General features: G+C 32.2%; 1 protein-coding gene across 6 annotated transcripts in view; it reads left to right on the top strand.

The window, feature by feature from the left end:
• LRP1B (LDL receptor related protein 1B) overlaps positions 1-16224 on the top strand; it is a 1876014-nt gene that overhangs the window by 177449 nt on the left and 1682341 nt on the right. The window lies entirely within an intron of this gene.

Below are 16224 nucleotides of genomic sequence, written 5' to 3'. Positions count from 1 at the left end.
TCATCACTCTTAGAAACCTTTCATATTTTCCATCTTTTTCTCTTTTTTGGCTGTATTCAGTATGATTCCTACAAATATGCTTTCCAATTCACTAGTTCTCTCTTCAACAGTAAACTTCCATTAGGTTTTACATATTAATAATAAAGATTTTCAATTCTACAATACTGTATATTTTTTCAAATTTGCTTTGTGATTTTTATAGTCCATTGCTTTTTACTAATTTTTACTCCCTTCTTTTATTTGTTTCAGCATAAAAAATAATATTTTTTATTTTGTACTAGATAATTTTACTATCAGAAGTCTATTACTTTGTCCTATTTCTTATTTCTGCCTGCTCTTACTTTGAAGGCTTGTTCTGTTGTGAGTGTTTAATGAATATTAATTTTTTTACATATGAGATCATATTACTTATAAATTTATCCATGTGAACTCTTTGAGGACTGGACTGAAAGGTTTAGTCTAGAAAATATTTTCAGAACTTTCTACCAAGGCAATTACCACTTAGAAATACTTCAAGTAATTAGCTTAAGATTTTGCTTATTTTGTTTCATTTTGTTGTTTTAATTCTCTGTTAGCAAATATACAGATGAAAAATCTCTGTTAGGGTAGTGGTTAACGAACTTTTGCCAGCAATTTTCTTCTCAGTCTCCCTGCACTTGGGGTTTATATTTTTAGTTCATACTTAATACTCATGATGTAGCCCTTTGCTGTTATCATTGTATCAGGGGAGTAAAATGGCCTTCAATAGGCCTTTGCTTTTACTTCTTGACCCCTATTCCCTTTTAAAGAAAAGCCAGCTTCATCATATTCAGCAAATGTATGTATGCAGGATGCAGTGTTTCCTTTAATTCTCTCATCTCCTGCTTTTCCTTAGTGTTTGATTTCAGAGTATTCCTAACTATCTCACCAGATCTAATTTTTAAGTAGGGTGTATTTTTTTTTTAACGTGATTGCTCTTTGGGTTTATTCAAAGCTGCAATGCTAAATTTATTACAACAATTAGAAAAAAAAAGTTTACATTTTTTCCAAAGAAAATTATACTTAATGATTTAAATTCTATTTAAAATTTTTCTTAAAACTTAGATATAGGTATTTGCACTGAGTTATAAGATAATGAAAAATTACCTGGGAATCCCCTATGAAGATATATGTATATATATCTGCAATAGCCTGCACATTACTTTGATTTTGAAAGGAAACACTGATAAAATGTATTCCTATTAAATGTTCTGATAGAATGTTTTTTATACTCAGTATCAATTTTTAATTCTAGTTGCAATGAAGGAATGGAAAGGAAATAGTGAATTAGCAATTACATACCTAAGCAAGAAATACAAGGTCAAGTTTACTAATCAGATATTACAAGTCATAACAAATAAAACTACATTTTTAACAAATAGTTGATGGTCATGATAATTAAGAAGCACAAAAAGGAACTTTCATTTTTTCAATAATTATCTTCCACTTTATATAGATTTGCCACATAACAAATATTGCATCATATATTTGTTAGTTTTGTCAGGATTGGTATATTCTTTCTTAAAATAGAATTCTCTTCAAGAAATTGACTAAAGGTAGCTAAAAATTTATTGCTGATGCATTTGAGCCATGTACATGTTCCAAGATGTTCATGAATTGAAATCTGTATCAAAGTTTATCTGAATTTGCATCACTTTTGAGTTTTGTAGTTAATGCTTTTTAACAACCAATACTCTGAGAATATAATTTGGAATTTACTTTCTTCTTATAAAATATACTTACATAGGCATTGCATGTTTTTGCTAAGAAATCTTTTATGTATGAGTCTCAGTATATTTTACAGGACTGATGGAAAATGTAAAACTGAGGGCTTACATGGATTAAAGAGGGCGACTCAAACATTCAGAGGCCCTAAGTCATCACTTTACTTTTCATATTAATAAGAGAATATTATTTGCTTATGCTATAGTGCTTTACAATTGCAAAGGAAAGAATAGTATACTCTGTTATTTCTTAAATTGCCCTCCTTTCACAGGCTAAAATGCTTAATATTACCTTTAATGTTTAAAAACCCATGACTTTCTTAAAATTTTATTTAGGACTTGATGACCTGATAAACTCATGAAATGTAAAGTGTTACTGAAATATTTACATCTTAGTTTTAAAATTAAAATGAACTTGAAGTAAAAATTGAGGCTGCCTTTTTTGCTCACTTTTAGATTCAAAGAAACATGAATGTAACTTTTCTTTCAACCCTAACCAGACTGTTCCCAGGCAGTCCCCCTACTTCCTCTTTGCTCCCAGTTATCTTCTTAATGACAAAGTTGGTATCATCAATTTTCTTCTCAAATACCTGTTAAATCTCCATTGCTTACAGAAAAAAAAAAAAAAAAGCCAACACTCTCCATTAGGAAGTGATACAAGTTGTATCTCCAGATGTGGGGTTTTTGTTTTGTTTTGTTTACATCACTGTCTACCACATGTCGTGTGCAGTTGCCTTACTACTCTTCTCAAAAATATTTTTCAAAATGCTATTCATTTTGAAATCAGGGTGGTTTTTCACAAAATGCCTTTTCTCTAAAAATTATATATTTATTCACCCACCAAATACCACTCAAATTCCAACACTTTTATGAAAATGTCCAGTCACATAAATAGGGCTGTGATACATATTTAGTGAATAAAATACTTCTAAAAACCCTTTTTCTTTTTATATAGATCAGTATGGAAATGTCCTTAGCCATTGAAATTTTGAAATAATTTTGAGAATCAAAAGAGCATACTTTAGATCATTGCTTCTTTAACTATTCTTTAGGACCAGATGTGATTGATCAACCTACTCTTGAGAGTTCTTCCTCCATTTCCTGAGTACAGTGCTACCTACTCTTTGACATTTATCTCAAGCATCAAAAGAAAATCTTTCCCCTCCTAATCTTTGGGTTGGTTCTTCCACCACCCCTTTTTGAAATAACAGCACTTTGTTTTTTTTTTCTAGAACTTTATAATGTATTTAATGTTATTTTCTAATTCCTTCCTTCTCCCCACATGCACGCCATTAGATTGAGGACATATACCATAAGATATGTATCTTCTCAGTTGCCTTTTTATCCGTCCAAGTATCTATTTCTGCAGTGTGCCCATTATAGAAAATTTATAACAATCTTGTCTACTTGATACACAGGAAATTATACTTTAAATTTGCCACAGCAATTGTCAGAATTTTCTAGATGTCTGGAAAAAAATTAGATATGCATGTATTTTTCCATTCACCTATACAATAACACATAAATGTTCAGGTATGTTTGTGTGTACTGGTCACGTAAGTTTCAGGGAGAAAGAAACAGCCCATGTAACCTTTCAAAGGTGTGGAAGAGCATGTGTCCTCTAGGAAAATGAAAGCAATGATATTCTTTTAATGATTGGCAGTTGCATTTGATGACAAGTTGCTTGAAAACCCGTTTGTTAAAAACATACCACTTAAAGGGAAAGTGAGGACACCGTATCTTAATAAGTATGATAACATTTGATAATGAGTTTTCTTAGGTGGAAAATGAGGGTTTGGCCAAAAAATTCTTCAAATTCTTCCATTTTAAAAAATGTCACAAGCTCAAATGCATCACAGAAGAGAGAAATAACTTTTTAAAAATGCAGCCAAATTGATCTAAACCCCAAACCAACAGGGTGAGTTCATCACCGACCAAGTAACCACTTATCCTTCTGCTTCCCCACCACGCTGATAGGTATGCGATCAGAGGGTTGTTAATTTCCTCAAATAACCAGTATTTGAACTATTATTACGGAGCATTCTACTGCATAAATCAGTCAAGCAGATCACTAAATAGTCCCTGTGTGTCTTGGAAGGTGATATACGTCCAGTGTCCCCAAGGAGTAACTCACTTACAGAGTCCTGTCCAATAATTATAGTATTTAGGATGGGTAGATGTATTCTGTGCGGCAATGAGTCTCCCTTGCTGACTTAAAATGTCAAGTTTTGTTTTTAAAAATGATAAAATTAAACTAAAGGGACTATAGCTATTATAATGATGCAGCTCAAGTACTTAAAATCATTAGTATCTTTTATGGAGGAACTGATTCTACCTATTACTTAGATTACTGTTTAAAAGTCCCATGACACAAGCATAGGCCAGAATTTCAGCAATTTTATATTCCTAGAGATTTTTTACATGTAAGATGTGGCGGCTTGAAAGTGCCAGAATGTGCCGTGTGTTCCTGGAAATAACATGGAAATTTTGGAAAGCTCTTTTAGGCAATGGGTAGATAAAACATTTAAGCCCTCATTTTCCATAGTCAGCTACTTCTGTGAGTTTTATGTTCTCACAGTATTTTGAAAGCCATCCTTCTGTGCTCTGTTTGTGCTGTATTAACAGTGATTTTCTCATCCCTGGGTCACCCTGACTTGAATGTAAGCTTCTAAAAGATAGAGACAGTGTTTCTTCATCTTTGAAACCCAGATGCTAACCTTGTACTCAGTTTATGCAAAATCAGTATTTGTGGAATAAATGATATGAATGCAATTTCCACTTGTTTGTGCTACACTGTGCCTACTTTATGTTCTAGGAAAGCATTACTGAAACAAGAGTATACCTGAGATTTAGGGATTTTTATTTTATATTTTGCTTTCATCATAAGAAAGAGAATGAAAATTTGAAATGAAAACTCTCTGAAAGTTAATGATTCATGAGGATTAAAGCAAATGTTTCCCTAGGCAACAGCAAATGTGGACCAAATATGTAAGAATGACTAAGAAAATGCATATCTGGAATATTGTAATTCTGTCTTTAAAAATATTGTTCAAATAGTTCTGAAAACCCTTTACATGCATTTTACACATGGTTAATTTCTCTATTGTGACATCAAATAAAATTTAATATTAATGATATTAAATTTATATTAATTTAATGATAATAATCACTAAACCTTGAAAGATATGATTACCTATGAGATACATTAGTGAGATTTTGTGGGTGTTTCTCATGTGTGTGCTGTGGCTGTTGTTATTTTCTCAGAAGGAGTTGTATCACACTGGAGTGGGGGTTAGTAGAGTTTTAGCATTGAAAGTGACCTCTAAGTTAGTCTTAACCTTGGCACTATTTGTTATGTGGGTAAGCATTTGGAAAATAATTCATCTTTACCTCCAGACCTTTTCCTAAATACATATTGCAAATGCTGGATAGTTACCTGCTCTGGGTGATTTGGTCTGCCACCAGGGATCAATGTATTTGATTCAGAAAATCTGCTTTCAAGTATGTGTTACATGATAGTTATTCATTAGGTCTATGCATTTTCATATTAACCTCTTATAGAACAATATAAGCAATTTTAAAATTATAAAGTATACAGTGTTTGGCCAATAACAATTGTTGTTTCAAAGACCTTAGTTGATTACCATCACCTCCTGCAAGTCCAAATCATGTTCTAAAGGTTTTATTTCTTATGTTTCAATGAAATATTATTATTTTAAAATTCATGGGTATACCCTCTACACATGCAACTTACAATAAAAAGAGTCTGTGACTACAAAATAAACTTTTGTATACAAATCTCATTTCTTAATACAGAAAAGGGAATTTATTAGTTTGAAGTCTAAGTGTACATGAAAATTTTTGAGAATGTCAGTCTTTAAAATGATTCAATGTTGTTCTTTTACTGAATTATATGATGGAAACAACATCATCTAGTGGCGGGTCACAGAGCATATCTGGAATCCTGCATTGGAAATAATATTTTCATATAACACAGATTTGCTCCACTACCCCTTTTGGGGAGAATGGATGGCAGCATGGCTTCTCCATGATGAGCTGAACTTAGGCAGCTGTGAACAGGAAAGGGAGAGAAACAAATACCTGAAAGATACACTGAAGTACATCAACAATTTTAGAGCATAACCGTGTCTTTTTATAAAGCCAAGCTGGAGTTTCAATTTGGCCAGCAGTATAAAACACAAGATGACTATTATAGAGGCCATAGCTTGGGAGGAAGGATGAGGAAAAGCAGAAGCCACACATATTGATAGCAAGCAGAACTCAAAAAAGACTTATGGTGTTCCCATCAGTCTTTCCAAACAAATGTAAAAATGCCTCATCGATACCTTTAGCAGGCTGCCATATGTATGAGTTCTTGACTACAACAACTGAAAACTACTATGGTTAACAAAAGCAAAGAAGGAATTTAATGAAAGGATAGCTCAGAAAATGGGAAGTTTGGGAAAAGCAGATTAATAGGAATTAAGAGAATCATGTCACTGTTTAGGATACCTCTACTGGACACTTAACTGCTCTTAAGTAGCAAAATCAATGAATATCTACCACACTATAAGAGAAGTATTATCTGATGAGCAAAATTTGAACAGGTTTTGCTCTAAAGAACCAAAGACTCATTTAAAAGATAAGAGAAATCTGTGGAGTCAGATTTTGTAATAATATGGTTTGCTTTTTAAAAATTGAAGACTTTTGTCTTACCCAATTTAGACTAAGAGATAGAGGAAATGATCCTGTGGATTACTGCTTCAATACATTCTTATTCTTAAAAATCATGACACTTACTCATGGTTCATGTGTTATGTGACTGTCTACAATAATTTTGCTATCAAACTGATTTATGACTCAGATAAATTATAGAAATGAGTCATAATATCTCTTTGATGTGATCCTAAAGCTTTTAGGAATAAACCAACAGCTATTTATTGAAGACATAGTATACACTACATGGTACTTCAGGTAGTACTTAATATAGAACCCCTACCAATAGTGGTTTTGTAAATTAGCCAAAGAGGCAAAAGTTATGATCCCAAGTCAGTAAATAACAATGAAACTAGCAACCAAACCAAATGAATCTGCTGTCTAAATAGAGTCATGTTAAAAATGTGACCATTATTCTGAACCTAATTTCGCTTCATGTATACATGTACTTTCTTACCATTATTCTAAGGAATTTTGAGGAGAAAAATCAGTTCATGTTGTTAAGACCATAACTATTTGGACTTAGGAAGTCTAGATTCTTTATATTGAACAAGGTTATTGATGGTATAACTCAATGCCCAGAAAAGACTTAGCATAAAATGAAATTATATATTCAATGGAAATACATGCTAATTTCAATGCAGTTCTCATCACCACTTACATATTTTTAATTTGTGTATAAAATAAAAATCAGTATGTGAATTTTGCTTCAAAATAGAATTCCATTTGGGTTATCAAATCAAGCCTTAAGACACTTGCTTAAGGATTATGGAGATACGTAGAAAGTTGGGTGTGTGGACTAATAGGTGGAAAATGGTGACAGTTGAGAGATGAAGTGAGTTTTGGTTTTGGTCATTATTTGGTTTGTGTGTTTTCCCAGTTTTGCAGGTCTGGAATCTTGTAAACCATTCCAACTGACTATGCAGTTTGTAACTCTGCTCATGGCTGTAATAGAGGAGAAAGAAGGGAAACCTCTTTCTTCTGTAAAAGAGAACACAATAATCAATGCATGAAGTCATAAATCTAAAACTGTGGAGATTTTTTTCAAAGAACTAAAAACTTCTGCATTTACTTCTATCAGAACCAATAATTACCCAACTTTCTAATCAAAAGGATCAGTAGCACTTTTTGATAATTTTAATAATTTTGATAATTTTGATAATTACATACATTAATATTCTTCAGGTATTCTTTATGCTTTTTGAGATAACATTCAATGTAACTGAGAAGAGAAATTATTTAGATGATTATTTTGTATATCAAGATGACATCAGTCATTTAAAAGGAATAAGCAAAATACTGTACATGATGATAATTTTCACTTACCTAATGTCTACTATGTATGAAACAACCTAAAAACTTGTTTCCATGTCTTTTTTTCATAAATCTTCACCATTTTCCTATCATATAGTGGCTATTATCCTCCATTTGAGATGCAAAGATGTTAAGTAATTTGCCAAGGTTACTCCACAAATAAATACAGGGCCAAAATTTATACTCAAGAAGTTCAGAGTCTGTACTCTTTCCACTAGGTTTTTCAGAGGTTACAGATGACTTAATAGATTGCCTTGCCCAGCAGAGCCAGAAATTGCTTCCAGAAGCATGTCTATATTAGCAGCATGAAGTTGATCCCTATGTGATAATTGCGCCATTAACGTAATAGAAATATTGAGCAGCTCAGATCTTTCTGACCCCAGGCTAAAGTGTAAAAGGAGAGGAAGGTAACCTTCTCCTGCTGGTTTCAACTGGGGTCATTTCCAGGACATTGTCTAGTCTAGACAGTGAGACTCAGATGCTGGATTACAGCAATCTTCCTTGATCTGTGTCTATGACACCAGTAGGTTTATAAATTCCTTTCCTTTAGTTTATTCAGTGTTTTATGGAAGTCAAACGAGATTCTTTTTAACCCAACACCAAGTCCAGAGCAATTTTGGCATAGACAGTAGTAAGGCATTCATGGGCTTTATCAGCCTCTTATTTTGCAAGTATTTAATCATATAATCAAGACCACAATCTTCTCTTCTAGGAACCAGGTCAACTGTTATCCAGAAGAAAAATGACAATTGTCTCCTTCAAGATATTTTGAAAAACATTTTTTATTAGTCAATCGGGTTTAGTGATATATTTAATATTCAGTAACATACACAACATAGATGTTTTCCAATTGGCACAGGAACTAGATAATATCTCCTATTAAGAAAGGAAAGAATTATTCAAATGGCATAACCTTGATTTATCGATCTAGCACATTTGCCATTGTAGTATCTATTCCATGTTGAAAGAGCCTGCTTGTCAGACTTGTCATAAGCTGTTTGTGTAACTGGTAATTACAGAATCAAGATGAATTATCCTCTATTTTTAAAAGCTGTAAAATAGACATCAACCAATTAATATAACTATAGACCTCATTCTTTGAAGAAAAAAGAGAAAAATCAATCTCATTTCAAAATCATTTATCCTCTCCCCTCCTTCCCTTCTACCCCTCCTACGGGGCTGAACGTGAAAGTCTGTGATTCTGCTTCTTACCATTAAAAGGAACTTCTCTAACACAAGGCGTCATAGAATTCACATTCTTTTCCTATGAATAGCTAATCACAAATTCTTTTGCAGCCTGAAGCGTATTTGGGAGCAAGCTGAAATTTGCTTCCCTTAATTTGACACTTTGCAGATGAAATACTTCTTTTCCTAAGTTGGTTACATTGTCAATGCTAGAAATTAGGTCAAGGGAAAGAATTGGCTGTTTGAACAGTAAAACACCTCAGTTGTATTTTTGCCTAGCCTGAGCAAATGACCTGCCACAGTTAGTTTTGGAGTTCTAGAGTTTTCAAAAAAAAAAAAAAGTTATCATTATCTTTTATCATCAAGGAAGCTCTTGATGGAAACAAACATCAAATTACAAAATAAATTTGTCGTGGGGATGAAAGTACAGCATGGAAAATTTAAATAAATAAATAAATAAATAGAAGACCTTAACCCATGAAGAAAGATCATTGAAGATAGTAGATATTTACTCCTTATAGAAGGTATGTTCTTAAATCACTATAATTTCAGGGTTAAATTACTATAAAGGGTGTCTAAAAATTTGCTTTGATAGAAAAAATATCCAGATTTTATATATGTATGTTTATATTTGTATGTGTGTGTTCCATTTACATATATGCATTTTACATATAGTGACAAAGAGATAGCAACTATTACCTTAAACATTCACATTAGCAGTCTGACATTATAAAGCTTTATCTATTTTGCTATGGAGGTCTTCACCCTTCTTGACATTAGAAAACTATTTTAAAATGAATAAAACAGAGATAAATAGAAATTAAGTAGAGGATGGTAAGTAATGGCCCCTCCAGGGTTACTTTTTCAGTACTGTTAAAATATTCCCCTTTTGTCTTCCTTTTTCTGGCTTATTGCCAATTTCTTGATGTCTAAAGTTTGTAGAACTCAAAATTATATAAACAATAAAAGTAAAATAATAGGAATATGCAAAATAAAATAATGCTCTTTGGTGAGGGAATAATGCTTTTTAGTATCATTAGTGGTGTGCTAAATACAGTGCATTACCATCCTTTATGTACATTATCCTATTTAGTTCTCACAATCAGACAAAGTGCAAGTATTATTTTTATTATTCATTATTTGTAACTGAGGAAACTGAGGCACACAAGAGCACTGGGTTTCACAGGTCAGTCTGTGTAACCCTAGAGTCAATTTCTTGACTTTAATCAACAACCATGAATACCCTATGGCTGTTGATTTAAAGACTTAGAAATCCTCAATTGCCAAAATAGGCATTTTATTACATTCAGACCAATGATTAAATACCTTCTACATAAAATCATGTTAAAAACAGGCATGTATACCTGGCGATGAAAAGGCAAAGATCTGTCTAGAGAAGGAAGATGAGTAGTAGAAAATACTGATAATGAGCAATTTTAATTGTTATTAGAAAGGTAATTTAGACTGCTTCAAAGCATAGATTAAATATGAGATGCCATTTAACTGAAAAGTAAACAATTTTTAATGTATGTTTTTGGTAGGCAGTCAAAGTAAAGGGCACAGTATGTGCAAGGCACAAGTCTTTGGAGTAAAAGGTTCATGTAGAGAATGGGGAGGTTTCCTGTGGGTCTTGCGGCTTAGGGCAGGTAAAAAGGGCTCATGTGATGAGTGCTGTGTTCTGTGTCAGAGTATTCATTTCAATATGTATTTCACACCAAGTTTTACTGTAAATCTCTGAGCAACACATATTTTATGTGTATCTAAGGTTTTTTACTAACCATATCCCCTTTACATAGTGATGGATTCAAATCTTGAAACCTCAACTCTTCATTCTCACTTTAGGCTGCTGTGTTTGGTTCCTGAATCCTTCTTTGGTTCCTTCTTTACATTGTTTTTCTCTTTACTATTTAAGGGTGAAGCAAAGGATTCTTATGACCTCTTTGGTTGCTAGCTATCTTAGGATTTCTTTATAAGGCTTTATGGTCTTTGAGACCACATTATAAATCCTGAAATGAATCTAAGATAGGAGAATATATATATTTTACCATTCTCAATCCCAAATTCTAGATTTCTTCATTTTCCTGTAATCACTAGGCTTGGAAATTGAGATAGAGTTCTTACCCTGACAATGATGTTTGCATGGGTTATTTGCTTGATGTTAAATTACATGTTTTTTTTTTAAGAGCAGGAAATATTTGTTTTAGTTAGTAAACCAAAACAAATCAAATTATTTGTTTATACTTGGTGAGAGGCTGTAGGTTAAGGGATAAGTTTAAAAATGCAAAGCATACTTCTAAGCTAATGTGGTGATTCTTTACATTAGGATAAACATATTTATAATGCTAGGAGATATGAAATGGAAAGTAGAAAATCAAACATCAATCAATACAGTGGTGTAAATTATAACACATCTTAGAGATTATATATTTTCAGTATGTGAATATACATACACATATATACATACACACCTACATTTTATCAACAGACATATATAAAACCTTAAACATAATGTAAAATATCAGAATCTTTATATTCTTAAAGAACTATTTTAATAGACAGTATTGTACACATGAGGTATAATTTAGGTTCAGTCAGAGTGCTGTTTTTTAAAGTAAAAAAAACTTACTTTTAAGCATATGATCTCATATTTTTTTAAGGATTCAAGACAAGTGAATTACTCAAAATTTTTAATGCATAAAGCATGCTATTGAAACACAGTTGCTTTTATTGCAACATATTAAGAAAGATTCACTTTACAAGGATGAGAGATCTGGAAATTATTGTGCAACTTCTAAGAGAAGTAATTTTCTATTGAAAAAATACAGTTTCCTGAAATCATGTTTTAATGTGGTTACACATTAGACATTGAAACTTGAATATTTGTTTTAGGGCTCTTAGGAGTTGTGTAAAGGAATGCTCACAGGACTCTGTCAATACAAATGAGTTATCACAGATGTTCTCAATTCATAAATTCTGATAATGTCAACATTAGGAGAAAAATTGTGTCATTGAAAAAGGATAGGACTAATACCAAATGTTTAAAGAATAAGTGGAAATTTATATTACTGTTATAAATCAGTATATAATAAAATATGAACCAGTACTGCTTCAGTTGTAGGTTAGCACTATATTAATGACCAATATTAATGATCTGTTTATTTTTTGAAAATCATAAACTAATGCATCCAGAATTTATGGAACATCTGTGATGTATACATAGCCCATTAAGCTCCAAGAATACAAATATATACATAAGAAGCCTATAATCTAAAAGACTGTAGAATTATGTCACATGTAAAACTTGACTTTTCTTCATTCATTTCTAACTTCTTAGATGATACCATCATTAGTCAATTGCCAATAAGAAAAACCTAAAGTCAACCTTTCTCCTCTTGGCACATTAAGTCTGCCTCCAAGTTCTGACAAGTCTGTATCCTCACTATTTCTCATTTTATCCCTTCTTTCTATCCTCATCACTGCTGCCAATGTTTGAAACTTGTACTCTGACTCTAACTTCCACAATTATTTACGTTCTATCATATTACATGTGATTAAATGGCCAAGTGAATGACATTAACAATGCTTATTATTGAATTTTAAAGGAAGAGAGCTAAAAAAGAAAGAAAATAGGAAACAGATCACCATTCTGGCAATGTTTGATTGAAATGATAATGTTTGACTGAATGATAACCAAATGAAAAGATTTTGCTAGAGAACTGAAATAGAGTTGGGAGAAGCAATCAAAAGATAAATGACATCTTGAAGTGTGGTATTAGCCATGACGCTAAGAAATCACTTAAAGTACTGGCAGAAAAGAGGTTGATATTCAGTAGGATTTTGAACCCTTGAACAAGGGTTATTTTCCAGGAAGGAAGTTTGCTTAAGCCTTTTAGAGTACTTATTTCAAAACACAGCCTGAGATACCAACTACAGATTAGTGCAAATGTAGCAAGAGGAGATAAAGACAAAAAAATTCTACATCTCTCTTCTTCGTATTTTCTATTGAACTTCTCTTTTGTGAAATAGTTATACTGTATAACATTTCTGTGATTGATTTCACAAATCTCACATAGAATAAACAAGTCACCAGTTACTTTCATATCCTAACAATTTAATGAGCTAGAAGTAAAAGCACATTGTAACTGTCACATGGTATTCAATGTTAGTTATTTGAAAATAAAAACACAACATACCAAAACTTACAGGATGTAACAAAAGCAATTCTAGAGAGATGTGTATAAGAATAAATGCTTATGATAAGCATAAGCATGAAGAAATGTCTGATATAAACAATCTAAATTTATATTTCAAGGAATTAGGAAAAGAAGAAATATTAAGCCCAAAGTTAGTAGAAGGAAGGAAATAATAATGCTTAGGGCAGCAATGAATGAAACAGACTAGGAGGACAATGAAAAAAAATGTTAGTGAAACTAAGAGTTGGTTTTCAGAAGATAAGCAAAACAAACAAATCTTTTAGCTTCACTAACCAAGAAAAAGAGAAGATTCAAATAAGCAAAATTATAAATGTAAGAGAAGTCATTATAACTGGTACCAAAGAAATACAGAGGTTCATAAGAGTACTACGAACAATTATATACCAACAACTGGATAATCTAGAAGAAAACTGGATAATCTAGAAGTCTACTAAGACTGAATCACAAAGAAAGAGAAAACCTGAATGGATCAATAATGACTAAGGAGTTTGAAGCAGCAATCAAAACCCTCTCAAAAGAAATTTCCATAAAAGATAGTTTCACTCGTGAATTCTACCAGATATTTAAAGAATTAACACCAACTTCTCTAAAACTCTTACAAAAATTGAAGAGGAACAATTGAGAAACTCAATTTACATGATTACTCATTACCCTGATACCAATGCTGGATTGGACACTATAAGAAAAGAAAACCATAGGCCAGTATCTCTGATCAATAGAGTTGAAAAAAATTCTAGTAGACTGATTCCAATAACATATTAAAAGTATCAAGTGAGATTTATCCCTGGGATGCAAGTATGGCTTGACATATGCAAATTGATAAATCTAATAATACACTACATTAATAAAGTGAAGGATAGAAATCATATGTTCCACTAAGTAGATGCAAAAAACTTCTGACAATATTCAATATCTTTTCATGATAAAAGCTTTCAACAGATTGGGCATAAAAGGTAGGTACATACTGCAACATAATTAAGTCCATATCTGGCCAATCCCACAGGCATCATCATACTCAATAATGAAAAGCTGAAGGAGTAGGTTGCCCAATCTCACCACACTTATTCAACAGAGTAGTGGAAGTCCTAGTCAGAGCTAGGCAACATCGACATTTAGGCAAGAAAAGTCATTGCAAATTGGAAAGAAAAAGTAAAATTATCTGTTTGTACATGACATGATTTTATATAAAAAATACTCTAAAGACTCCACCAAAAGAACTAGTAAATGAATTAAGTAAAGTCAAAGGAAACAAAGTCAGCTTACAAAAACCAGTTTCATTTCTAGCATCAAAACCAATAAAATACTTCAGAATAAATTTAACCAAGGACGTGAAAGATCTGTGCAATAAAATCCATACAGCACTGATGAAAGAAATTGAAGGAGACCCATGGGGGGTTGGGGAAGAAATGAAGAAGACACAAATAAATGGAAAGATATTCACAACAGGAAATCAGAAAAATGAATATTGTTAAATTGTCCATAATATCCAAAGCTATCTATAGATTCACTGTAATCCCTATAAAAATTCCAATGGCATTTTTCATAGAAATATGAAATGCAGTATGAAAATTTGCATAGAACCACAAAAGACCTTAAATAGTCAAAGCAGAATACAGTAAGAGGCATCATATTGCCTGAATTTGAACTACTACAGAGCTATAGTAATTAAAAATAGCATGGTACTGGCATAAAAATAGCCACATAAACCAGTGGAATGGAATAGAAGGCCCAGAAATAAACACTTGCATATATAGTCAACTAATATTTGATAAAGGAGGAAAGACCATTCAGTGTGAAAAGATAGTCTCTTCAATAAATGGTGCTGGGGAAAGTGGATAACCACATGCTAAAAAATGAAATTGGACCCCTATCTCACACCGCTCACAAAAAGTGAGTCAAAACAAATTAAAGACTTACATGTACCACCTGAAGCACTGAAGCTCCTAGAAGAAAACATAAGGAAAAAGCTATTTGACATTACTCTTAACAATGATTTTTTTGGATATGAAAGCAAAATCACAAGCACAAAGGCAAAAATACACAATTGGGACCACAACATGCTAAAAAGCTTCTGCACAGTAAAAGAAAGCAGAGGAAACAATCTATACCATGAGAGAATATATTTGCAAACTGTATATCAGATAAGGGGTTAATATCCAGACTGTAAATGGAACTCATTTAATTCAATAGCAAAAACAAAACCAAAACAATGATCTGATTGTAAAATGGGCAGAGGACTTGAATAGACTTTTTTCCAAAGAAGACATACAAATGGCCAATCGGTATATGAAAATATGTCAGGGAAATTCAAATTAAAGCCACACTGAAATATGACCTTACACCTGTTAGAACAGTTATTAATAAAAAGATAAGAAATATCAAGTGTTGTCAAGGATGTGGATGAAAGGGAACCTTGGGGCAGCATTGGTGGGAATGTAAATTGCTGCAGCCGTATGGAAAACAATATACAAGTTCCTCAAAAAATTAAAAACAACTATTACATAATTAATCAATCCCATTTCCAAGTATATATGTAGAGGAAATGAAATAACTATCTTGAAGAGATATCTGCAGTCTCATGTCCATTGCAACATTATTCACAATAGTCAAGACATGGAAACAATGTAAGTATCCATTGATAGGAAAATGGATAAAGAAAATATGGAATATACAGTGGGATATTATTCAGTCATGAAAAGGAGAAAATCCTGCCATTTGTGACTACATGGATAGACTTTGAGGACATCATGCTAAATTAAATAAGTCAGACAAAGAAAAATATTATGTCATCTTTCTTATATGTGTAATCTAAAAAATACCAAACTCATAGAAACAAAATGGAATGAATGGGCTTGGGAGTGGGGAAAATGTAGAGATGTTGATTAAGGTTTACTAGCTTCTATTTATAAGATAGGTAAGTTCTGGAGGTCAAATATTCAGCATGATGATTATAGTTAAGAGAGTAAATCTTAAATGTTCTCACCACAAAAGAAAAAGTTATAATTATGTGAGGTATAATGGGTGTGTTAAACAACTTTGCCATGGTAATCATT

Source organism: Manis javanica, chromosome 7 (genome assembly GCF_040802235.1).
Source record: "Manis javanica isolate MJ-LG chromosome 7, MJ_LKY, whole genome shotgun sequence".
Taxonomy (NCBI): domain Eukaryota; kingdom Metazoa; phylum Chordata; class Mammalia; order Pholidota; family Manidae; genus Manis; species Manis javanica.
The sequence above is the reverse complement of the archived record's forward strand: the minus strand, read 5'-3'. Positions and strand labels throughout refer to the sequence as shown.